At 46.1% G+C, this 12,418-nt stretch overlaps 1 protein-coding gene across 1 annotated transcript in view; it reads right to left on the bottom strand.

The window, feature by feature from the left end:
- The window catches only part of atxn1a (ataxin 1a), a 60,682-nt gene that overhangs the window by 11,491 nt on the left and 36,773 nt on the right, over nucleotides 1–12,418 (bottom strand). The window contains exon 3 of the mRNA XM_076149843.1: nucleotides 4,188–4,298. The gene's annotated coding sequence lies outside the window, so the exon portion shown is untranslated. The remainder of the gene's footprint in view (nucleotides 1–4,187; nucleotides 4,299–12,418) is intronic.

The raw sequence follows: 12,418 nt of genomic DNA, 5'->3' as shown, positions 1-12,418 counted from the left end.
CAATGCATGCACGCAGACACACACATTAGGACATGTGACTGTGTGATTGTGTGTGTGTATAGGATTAGGGAGGGACTGGAATGGATGGGTAAATCACTGCTAAGCCCCTCTATTGCTTCATAATCCTACTGAGTACACACACACGCATACACACACACACACACACAGGCACGCACATCAATACGTGAACGCGCAGAAGTGCACATACATGCATGCAAACATGGACTTTGACACTCTCGCTCACACACACACACACACACACACACACACAGAGACATTCAGATTGAGAAACACAATATGCAGACAAACATTGCAGTCATTCCAGGATAAACACAGACCTGAATGTGTGTCACTGCTCTTCATTCATTCATCCGGTCCCTCCTGCTCTCAGGTCTCATCTCATTAACATAAGGCTCCATTTACAGATTCAAATTCAAATTCAAATTCCATTTGCATTCCTACTTTTACTCTAAATTGGAGGAGCTCAGTCAGCACTGAGGAAGAGTTTGCAGCATGCAGCTCCTCTACCAAGATGGATCCCTCTCGCGGGCCCGTCTGAAGACGAACAGGAGGCCTCGGATGACAGAATAACGAGGACACACCTGGAAACTGAACATCCAGATGTTTTCAATGGCAGAACATCCTCCCAAATGGATCCACAGCCCAAAATGTGATTCTAAATCCACCATATGCAGGTGGTAATAGCGGTAACTAAGTTTTCAGACAGAATAATTTACATTTACTTTCTTACATATTTCTACCTTCAGTTATTGAGATCTTTGTTATTGACAAGAGGCCAAACACACCTGAGGCTGAACAAAGCACTCAAGCTCTAAACTTGAGTTTCTACGAGCACCTGTATCATCTCAATTGGGCTGTATTGCACGACATGTAATGGTTTCATAGCACTCTATTGGTTATTTTGTAGCTTTGATATATAGTGGGTCTGCTACATCTCTTCAATGTATTTCACCTCACCTCGTCTTTGCACTCGCACGACCTCATCTAGTCATAAGGTCATGGTGACAATCGCACGCAGCCAATCTGTGTCGGCTGAATAATGCTGTCGCGCTCAGGTGGAGGAAAAGATGACAGGCGTGGGCTGAATGGAACAGTACGCTGAGTAACGGGGACACACACACACACACACACACACACACACACACACACACACACACACACACGCACAGCAAGACGTACAGGACTTGTCAGCACGCACGCACGCACACATGCGCGCTTACTATTATGGCCCTGTCATGCGTGCACTGGATATAGGAACAAAAGAGAACACGGTGGATTCAACAGAGCACAGTGTGTGTGTGTGGCATTTCATAGATTGTGCTATTGTGAATGAAATGCGGTCAACTAAGGCATAAATATTGGCAGCCCAGTTCAAACTACCGGCTGCAGGACCACGCAAAACCACCAGTTGTGTTTGTTTTGTAAACGTTTGTCTACTGAATGAGAGCTGAAAGTTCCTCGTTTTACAGGAAGCAGAGAACATGCATATTCTTCCCTCTTGGTGACCATGTGCTAGACAGAAACCACACTTCTGTTCTGGTCATTGTGTGTGTGTGTGTGTGTGTGTGTGTGTGTGTGTGTGTGTGTGTGTGTGTGTGCTGAAGGTGAAGGGGGGGAGGCAGGCAGACTGGCACTAATTGGCATGAACGGTCATGGCAGCAGGCATTGTGTGCATGACGGAGAGGTGGGCGATCGCTCAGCGTGCGTCCTCGTCTGTGAATAATGCATTCCACCTTTTCAAAAGGCACACAGAAATGGCAAGACAGGCAGCAACACACACACACACACACACACACGCACACACACAAACACACACAGAAATACACAGAAATCGGCACGTATTCATCAAAGTCCTCTGGTTTACACAGACATACATCCTGCACTCCAGAGACTCAACAGGCAACACACGTGTGAAGGAGAGCCTTCAGCAATTATACAGCCAGGCAAAACACACACTCCCACATGCATGTTTGCTCACTCTGTATGTTCAAATGTATGTAATCATGCAATTGCTGAGTGTCCAGTTGGGAAAACAACGGTGTCGTTATCCTCACACTCCAATTGTGCCGAAAATGTCCCATTGGACTGAAAGCCAACTAGTCTGACGGCCCGAAAACAAACACCCATTGCTCTGAAAACACACACTTTGTGGTGTCGGAGGTCAGTGACTGCTTGTAGCAGGCCGTTGCCCCAGTCAACTTCAAAAAGCTAATTGCTAATGCTAACGGTTGCTTTTTTGCGAGACATCCAGCAGTACCTCAGCCCCTGGAGAAGAACCTACAAAAGGTCCAGGAAGTGATACTCTGGTACCAACATCCGTTTCTGAATATCCCCAAACCAGCTGTGTTGGGGTTAACTGCTCTCTTAGCTACTGTCCCTACAAGCTAGCGCCCCCAGAAGCAGACAGGCCTTTGATTGCTAATGTTGTTGGAATTGTAGCATCTTTAGACACCAACATGAATGAATCCTGCTACAGCTGCTCAGTGTTTGCTGCAGTTCGCACCTTGAGGAAGGAAGAACAACTTCACACCAGCTGATGAAGATTTCACAGACACACACACACACACAAACACACAGATGTCTAAGTAGGTGGTTATATGTAGCTTTATGAGACAAGTCGACATTTCACCCCAAACCCATTTAGACGCCAACCTCATGTTAGACAAGAGCCCCACTGATAGAGAGGAAGTAGGTGCTTGTTGTTTGGCGGCGCGGTTACATCAGGACGAGCGACTCAAGAGACGGAGAGGGAGAGAGAGAAAAGAAGCAAGAGGCAGTGATGTCACCTTGTTATGGTACTGCAGAGGAAGACAGAGACGAGAGAGAGAGAAAGAGAGAAAGAGAGAGAGAGAGAGAGAGAGAAAGACGCAGGCCGATCGAAGGAGAGAGAAACTTAAGAGATCTATTAGCTGATAGAAGTCATGCAGACAACCTCCTACTCCTTAGGCAATTGATTTGATGATACGTATGGTGGTGTGTGTGGGTGTGTGTGTGAAGATAGAGTGTGACAGAGAGAGAGAGAAAGAGAGACAGAGATCAAAACTGTTGCTATGGCCTTGGGGACATGAAGTGGTAGTACTAAAAATCACTCTTTTGAGGCTGCAATTAGAGTTCTTCACTCCGTAGCTGTATGTGTGTGTGTGTGAGAGAGAGAGAGAGAGAGAGAGAGAGAGAGAGAGAGAGAGAGAGAGAGAGAGAGAGAGAGAGAGAGAATGAAAGAAACAGCAAAACCTAGGCAGCTGTGACGAAGGATGTAAATGTGAACTTTAGCAAATGGGGTATGTGTGTGTGTGTGTGTGTGCATTTGTGTGTGTGTGTGTGTTTCAGGAGGACAGCATAATGGAATGCCTGGGTTCAAGAGTTGCCAAGAGCATTTTTCCCATACGCCAGGGAGCCAAGACTTCCCCTTCCAGCCAAGAATATCCAAGAATACTCTCTCTCTCTCTCTCACTCTTACACACACACAGGCAATCACACTTTTTAGGGAGGAGGGTGACAGTGTGAAGGAGAGAAGCCTCCCTAACTTCACTCAGGGATAGTGAGAGACAAAACATGAGAGAGAGAGAGATGCTATGGCAACATGGCAACATATTTTCGATCAAAAAACACCAATAGCGCCTGAACTGAAACAAACTGAAGTGAGAGAGAGAGGAAACAGAGGACAAAGGCAAGGAGAGAGATGGCAGCAGGGGAAACGCAGCATTCTCCCTATGGGGCACACCAGACTGTTCTGTCTGTGTGTGTGTGCGTGTGTGTGTTTACATGAGGCAGCAATAGACGGAAAAGCGGAGGACGGCGTTCCCACTGCTCGCCATCAAACGATCGAAGGAAGCAACAGGGAGCGACGCAGTTTCCACTCCAGCGGACAGATAAACAAATCTCAGTCGCCTCGTTCACAGCACGATTTGCCACCAAGAATGAGGCAATCAGATCAACTTTCGATTTGAATTTAAGCAATATCAGAATGTATAAGTGTGTACAGGAGAAAATGTAATCCTTTTTTTTATAGCAAGAACTGTTTTCAATCTGTCTCAGCAGATTAAACAGCTGTTAGGTTGATAATGATGTGTATCATTTCTGAGTGGATGTATATGGAAGATTTAATGCACATTAAGTGACATATGGTGTGTGTGTGTGTGTGTGTGTGTGTGTGTGTGTGTGTGTACCTCATTCAACAGAGCTCCCCCCAGATGGTCAGCGGGTGGTACAGCCCATGGAGAGGGTTCCAGACGTATCCCAGAATGCAGTGTGTTGTTGACTCGGGGACTCAGCACTCCCTGGTGGTGAGAGAAAGAAATGTTTGACCTTTCCTGGGAAACACAAACAGTTACAGCGCCGCCGTGTTGTAAAAGTATTCAACTGCTTCAACTCCAACAGCCTCACATGGAAACGTGCTGAGAGTAGAACAAGTCCACTGAGAAACTCCACAGCCTCTTTAAAGATCTGAAACGTGCAACAAGCTGACTTAAGCAGATACACACTCACACCAACACACACACATCAGTACTAGAGAGTAACTGGCTGATTGGCAGCGCGCACACACACACACTCTGTGGGACTAATTAGGTAGGTTGGGGTGGAATGATGGGGATGTTGCATTGATATGAGAGACACACTCCCTGCTGATATTCAGCTGCTGTGTGTGTGCGTGTGTGTGTGGGTGTGAGAGAGAGTGGGGTCATCAAACATCCTACTGACCCACTTCTTCCTCTGTTCAAAGAGAGGGTGTGTGTGTGTGTGTGTGTGTGTGTGTGTGTGTGTGTGGGTCTTGGTGCACCGCTGTGTCATATTGTAGCCTAAGGAAGACAGACAGGGAAATTATGTGGAGCGTTATGTTATTAAATGTAAAGTGCAGCCTTCTTATTACTAAAGTCTACAGGGAAGAACAGCTACGGTTTCATTTCTCATCTTTCCACTCTCTCATATTCTTTTCACTGTTGCTTGTTTGTTGCCCATCAAATGAATTCATTTGTCAACTTTTCTGGCTTCTTGTTCCTCTGCTTTTCTGGCTGCGTTCGCCCCGGTTGACCCTCCCGTTGCTTGTTTCTTCTTGTTGTTCTGGTTTGTAGCCCAATCAGGTTCCTCAGACGTCTCCCACCTTTTCCACCTTCTCTTCTGCTTATTCTCAGGTTTGTTCTTCATCCACCACCATGCAGCTTTTCCAGCTTGTTGTTTGCCGCCCAATCCGGCTGGCTTTTTCCAGCAGACACAGACTTCTTGTTCTTCTACCCAATTCTCAGCTTTTCCAGCCTCTTGCCCGCCCGTCAAGCTTCATCTGTTGTGTCTTTTCCATCTTCCCTCAGGTTTATCCTTTTTCCATCTTCTTATATTCTCATTTTCATCCACCACCATGCAGCGTTTGTTTGCTTCACAACTGTCAATGTTCTATTCCAGCTCTATTCTAAGGTGCGTGAAGCTATTATATGTATTATTTAACACTTTTTGTATTAGAGAAGTTCTACATTTTATATTTGATTCCATAAAAAATTAAATTAAAACACAGTATAGCATCAGGCTTCGGTTACATACACTACGGATGCTACTAAAGAGATTTGTAATATGTGTATGAACTAGAGGAGACAGGGAGGGACTGACAACAAGGATTAGTAGACACTGGCACAGGAATCTATCAGATGGTATTAAAAGGGAGAGAGAGAGAGAGAAGGAGGGATGAGATCAGAGAAGACAGATACCAGAGGAGAAAAGATGACAACAAAGAGTGAGAGAGAAAGAGAGTGAGAGAGGAAGAGAGAGAGAGAGAGAGAGAGAGAGAATGAGAGAGACAGATGGTGGCGGAGAAGAGGCAGATACAAACTCGCTGGGAGGACAACATTGGCTCAGGAGGAGAGGCACAGCAGGAGGTATGGAAAGCTGAAAAAATGTCAGCGAAAAATGGAGAACAGAGAAAAAGGGGATGGCAGGACACAGAGAGAGAGAGGGGGGGGGAGAGAGAGAGTGTGTGTCAGCCAGGGTTTGAGAGAAATATTAAAAACCTGATGGTCACTCTGGGTGCCAGATTGAGAGGGTTTTACTTAAATGTGTGTGTAGGAGGAAAGTGAGCGAGCATTACGGCCCAGCTGTGTACAATCCATTGAAATGTGGCAGGATTGATTTGTTGGTAAATGCTTTCAGTGGTAGCTGGTGTCCAATCCACTCAGCAGGAGCGATCATAACAAACAGCCCTGCCAGACACACGTTTGGGCCCAGCAAACCCATCCTGGCACACAGGACGCCCGCACTGACGACAGAAATGCCAAAATCGATCTTTACAGACACAGTTCATAATCACAAACAAATGAGAATTTAGCCCCATATTTTCGAGATGGGTAATGATAAACCAACTGAGCGGGGAAGGAACAAGATTTGATTTGATTTAATATTACACAATTCAATTTGGGTGAACATTTTGGGAGGGAAAGAAAAGGAAAGCGTCACTACATTCCATTCTAATTCGCAGAAATACTAAATTTAATGAGATATTTAAACGGCAGCATTCCTCAATCAGTGCAAGGTTATGAAATTGCACTTCAGTTTCAATTCTTGACCTCCGCCCTCACATAAATTGAAATGACATAAAGCAAGAGTCTTTATGTTTCCTGCATTATTTGATTTTCTAAGAAACTAAGACGAGAGATTGTTTCCACGCAGGATGAGAAAGCACTAACCTGTTAACCAGCCTGAGGTTTAAAATTATGTTTACGCCACTCGCATTACACTGGAATTTGATTGTTTATGAAGAGGAGTACGTGCACGCCTACGCGGCTCTGATGATATCATGTGACAAAAATGCTTTTTCGCTCAGCTTACAAGGCCCTTTAAACCACATAACTCTTCAAGGGAGCTGAGTGAGCAAAGGCTGCGTGGAAACTTGATCTGGTGTTTCAATCTGTAAACCGTTAAAGATTGAACTCCCCCACTCCCTCGCTCTCTCTCACACACACACACACACGTACACTACACACTTAATCCATCATGTCCAATCCAGAAATCAGATGGGCTAAATGAGTCAGGGATGGTTAGGTGTAAACCACATTAACTAAAAGCCTTTGGTTAGACGGCAACAGGCAGCACTTGGGATGAACTGTACATAATGTGTATATGTGTGTGAGTGTGTGTCACCATCTAGTATATGGTTGTGCACGAACAGTAGTTGCTGCATATGTCAGGTTGGAGGATTAACTATGCCATATCCACTAGGGGGCACTGTGAGGGCCAAAACATCTTGTTTGGCACCAGAACGCCATCTCTGTCATCGGCTTATCCTGGAAAATCTCTGTTGACGTTGCCCCCATGCCCCCGAGATGTGAGTCAGGATTGCATTCCGTGTAAATCTGAGGATGGTAGAATTCTTCTGTTGTAGTTTAACTCTTAACAATAGCGACGGCTGAATATTTTCCGAACGTGTGTGTGTGGCTGTGTATGGTATTCTAAAAGATCAAAGAGGCTACGAGTGTCTCTGTGTGTCAAGTGTGTCACAAGAGCTGGGCTCAAGCATCAGCAAAAACTCCTAAAAGTGGAATTGTTTCAGAGGAGTGCTAGGAACGCTTCTAATACCTTAAAATTTACAATTAAGCACCGGTAACAAATACATGAGAAGTTTCACACCTACATTTTATAAACTAGCAAATTCTATTGAGATTTGTGTGGATATGCAAACCCCAAAGCCTCAGGCTGTCACATTTTACCAAAAATAATTTAGAGACTAATTACATTTCCTGTAATACACAGCTCATCATTTATCATAAATATGACAGTGTGATACACTCACAGGCCTGCACACGCACACACACACACACACACACAGACACACACACACAGAATGCTTTCAGGGCTGACGTAGTGTCTGACAGATGTTTGGTTGGTTGAGGCGGAAGAATGCAGTGTAGTGTTGTGCGCGTGCGTGTGTGTGTGTGTGTGTACGTGTGTGTGTGTTTGCTGGCCCAGACCGAGCGAGTGACCGACAATCACTGAAATATGAGGGAAATGCCTTTCTCAACCACAAAGCCATTTTCCTAGACTCTCTCACATCTCTGGCGTTGGGCGAGCGAGGGATCGGCCCCCGTGAAGGTTCAAGGTGCCTGACGCAGCGAGGAATGTTATCTCGCCCGCAAACGCTGATGTTCTCCACTTATCTGCACCTTTGATCTACGTCTTTGGTTCTGCATTCCTTTGCTTTTGTTACTGGAAGTGGCAGCTGTGTGGGACGGATCTACTTTATGAGATGTTGCGCTCGTGTGTATTAAAGGTGCAGACCGTCAGCTGGTGCTTGTGTGTGTGTGTGTGTTGTGTTCAATGACGTGGACGCTGCATTCCGGGTGTTTGGTCGACAAAATACCTGATCGTCGACATGTAACACACCCACAAAGTGCAAGGTCACAACGTGCCAACCTGAACATAGCGAGCTTTGGCACTCAGTGTGCATAGCTGTGCTGCATAGAAGGAGAACGACTTGAAAATCCGTGGATCTGCCCTTTAAACTGCAGTGTTTATGGAGATTAAAGCATGTTTGCAAAGTTTACTGGAATGCCTGAGATGTGACAAAGGTTTTCCCGTCATAATGAATCCTCACGCTTTTCCAATAATAAACACACACACACACACAATCCCTCAACACCCATGAGCACACCCATGATTCACAACAATGTCTTCTATGTTATAATGAAGCAGGCTGAGGTTGGGTGTCCTGTTCCAGCTCTTGTTCGCAAGGTTATGCAACTTCACTTACACACACACGCACAACGTAAGAGAGACAGAAAGAAAACACACACACACTCATTAGACAATAGGTTCAAATTCAAGGCTGTAGGCTGCTTTTGTGTGTTTTACCTGTTAGTGTGAGGCCAAGCTGAGAAAAAAGGAATGCACAATTTATATTCCAGCCCTCTCCTTTGGCAATCAAACAAGGTCACACTCACACGCAGACACACACAGACACACACATACACACACACACACTGCTGAGTGTTTTTAATTGGGCACTGATTTGCCAGTTAGCGTTCTTGCCGCTCTCTTCACCTCTCTGTGTTGGCCTCCTGCCCTACTGCCTGGCACAAACACAGCTGGATCCACAGAGTGTGTGCATGAGTGTGTGTGTGTGTGTGTGTGTGTGTGTGTGTGTGTGTGTGTGTGTGTGTTCGTCTGTGCAATGCTGAAACAATTAGCTTTGTGTGTATCCGTGTGTGTGTGTGTGTGTGGGCACAGAGAGCTGTCATTTTAAACAAATAATGTTTGCTTTGTGTGTGTGTGTGTGTGTGTGTGTGTGTGTGTGTGTGTGTGTGTGTGTGTGTGTGTGTGTGTGTGTGTGTGTGTGTGTGTGTGTGCTCATTTTCAGAAACAAGTTGTTCGAGGTAAAATGTTTTACATTTTTGGCAAATTCCACTGAATCAAATTTGAATTAAAATGCGTTTGTTTTTGTTTTTCTGATTGACTTCATCTCAGTCAAATCCATCCTGACACCTCACACCCCTGTCCTTCACTCCGATCCGGTCAAGTCCGGGTTCTAAGTATTGGACAGAGTTGCATATTAAGTCCTGTGTCTGTGTCTTTTGTCCCTTGTTGTCTCTAAATGAGACACGAGTACAAAGAACAATCCTGCGATTGTACTCCATCTCCAGGTTTCGACTGTGTAACCACACGAGAGAGCTGCAGGGTGTTTATGACAAAAACAAAACGCCCTGGATTAATAAGATCAAAACAACTTAGAGACAACGACCTGAGCAATATTTACTGGGAGAGACAACGTGTGTGTGTGAGAGATTTATGTGGGTGACATCACAGGCAGATTGCATCCTTCTCTGCAACAGTTTGAAAGGCAATAATGAACACCACTCAACACACTCACAGACACACACACACACACACACACACACACACACACACAGAGACAACTATGAGTAACCCAAGGCCCAAGGTCAGGATGAAGTGGATGAGATAAGCGTTGTGGTGTGTGTGGTCTGTGTGTATGGGTGTGTGTGTGTGTGTGTGTGTGTGTGTGTAATGACATCACTACTCAAGCAGAGCGGTGTATAGCTGATTGATGGAGAGGGGCAGTTATGGTCCACTGCGGTGCGCTCATTGCCGAGCAACCAGACAAGTGAACCCTGCCACTGTGTGTGTCTGTGTGTGTGTGTGTGTGTGTGTGTGTGTGTGAGCCAGTGAGTGATTTTAGTCCTCACACTCCATACATCTAAACACTGACCTTGTGTCTGACCCTCATGCTCACACAAGGTAGGAAGTACTCTGTTTCTCTCTCTTTCTCTCTCTGTCTCCCTCTCCCTCTCTCCCCTTGTGTCTCTCTCTCCCTCCCTCCCCCCGCTCTCTCTCCTCCCCCCCTCCGATAGAGTTTCTTGGCAGCGCGGCAACTTGGAGTACGACAGTAAGCCGATAGTAAGACGCTGTCCCTATCACTTTACCAATCACACACATGCATACACACACACACACCATACACACACACACACACGCACTCACACTTACGCTCCTGCTCGGGTGACAGAGACGTCACACAAGTCGTCCCACAGCCACTCCTGATGTCACCTGAGCGTCCCTGCCTTAATAACACCCCAATGGCTGACAGAAAAAAAACCTCACCTGATATAAATACGTTTCCGGAACTTGTGAACTGGTTTCAGCAACAGGAACAGGAAGTGGTTGTCGTTGCTGATCCCCACTGAGCCTCAGAGTCACAGTTGAGGCCGTGAACATTGCTTACCGGTCAAACGCAAGCATCCAGGCGGCGACAACGTGTGTGTATGTGTGTGTGTGTCAGACTACCAACGCGATGATTCATAAGAGCTTTACTCTGCACAGCGGGCTAATGTGCTGTCTGTTAGCCAATTGAGCGTGAGATTGGGCTGCGTGTGAAAAAATAACAAAACATCGTTCGTCGTCCTCGGTTGACAAAGTGTGTGTCCGACGCCGGTGGTGTTAAACAGGGTGACTTATCGTAAGAGGGGCGTCGCTCTGTCGTTATGGGACACTCGCCACTTTTTGCCGGAGGAGCCGTGACCTTCCTATAAGACGCAGCCAGTCTACCCATGATGCTTTGCTGCTGCCCTGGTTTATAAATGGGGCCGTATTCAGCGAGGGGATCACCTGTGTCGATATTTCATCTCTTGCCAGAGCCTAAAACAGACAGATGATGAGCGGTTTATCCCTTTAAGAGTGAGGTTCCTTTTAGGCACACCCACACACACACACACACTGAGCGGCGTCTATTAATAACCCTGCTGCTGCTGAGGACTCTGCTACATGTACACATATTCACACAGACACACATTTGCATTTACAGGATAAACCAGAAGTTGCTACTGCTATATGTGTGTGTGTGAGTGTGTTTGGGGGCGTGTGTGTGTGTGACACCAATCTGACAGTAATTGTACCCAGCTACTCAACATTACAGTTCAGTCACACAGTGTTAAGTTTAGAGGTGTGTGTGTGTGTGTGTGTGTGTGTGTGTGTGTGTGCAGAAGCATCAATCTGCATTCTTCAAGTCTGTATGTGATTATGCGATTTTACAAATGCAGTGTGTGTGTGTGTGTGTGTGTGCTTGCGTTTTATTCATTTGCACATTCCAGCTAGTCTCTCAACATGTGTGAGATATGATAAACCGTATTTTTGCAAAGATTATATAACACAGACAGGTTTCTGTGTGTGTGAGGGTGTGTGTGTGAGGGTGTGTGTGAGAGAATTTGGATGCGTGCTTGAAAGTGGCACAGAGGATGACATCACTACTATGACTGGGCGCTGGCTGATGGAAGGTCGCTGTGGCTCAGTGCCATGAGCCCATTGTGTGTGTGTGTGTGTGTGTGTGTGTGGGTGGGTGTGTCCACAAACAGCATTTCTCTGCTCTCCTCTCCCCTCCTCCCATCATCCCCACTTCCTTTTCTCCTCTCCACATGTCTCTTTGTTTAGCAACCTGCACTTTATTCATCCCTTCTTCCATTTCTACTTCTCCTCTGCACTTTGAGAGAGAGAAAGAGAGAGAGAGAGAGAGAAAGAGAGAGAGCGAGAGCGAGAGAGAGAGAGAGAGAGAGTGTGTAATCTTTCCTCCCTCCTTTGCTTGCTCTCCTTTTCAAACATGCTGAGCTGAAGCCTGGTTTTCTAAATCCTTCCCTCCTGCTTCCTACAAATATCTTCCTTCCTCTGTCACTCTCCCCCTCCTCTTCCTTTCCTCTTCCTTTCCTTCTCTGCTTCTACTTCCCCTTCTCTCTCCATCCTTCGGTGTCCTTCACCACCTGCTGTTCACACACTTCAACCTTCATCTGCCCATACTGTCTTTATTTTCCAGTAGCTGAGATATGACACCCTCTACACACACATACACACACTTCTCATGCATGTGTGTGTGCGTGTGTGTGTGTAGACTGAATGCTAGAGAGCAGAGGGTGGGCAGGGT

Source organism: Genypterus blacodes, unplaced genomic scaffold (genome assembly GCF_046128005.1).
Source record: "Genypterus blacodes isolate CSIRO-AG114 ecotype Tasmania unplaced genomic scaffold, CSIRO-AGI_Gbla_v1 ptg000048l_1, whole genome shotgun sequence".
Taxonomy (NCBI): domain Eukaryota; kingdom Metazoa; phylum Chordata; class Actinopteri; order Ophidiiformes; family Ophidiidae; genus Genypterus; species Genypterus blacodes.
This window is presented reverse-complemented; position numbering and strand designations above follow the sequence as displayed.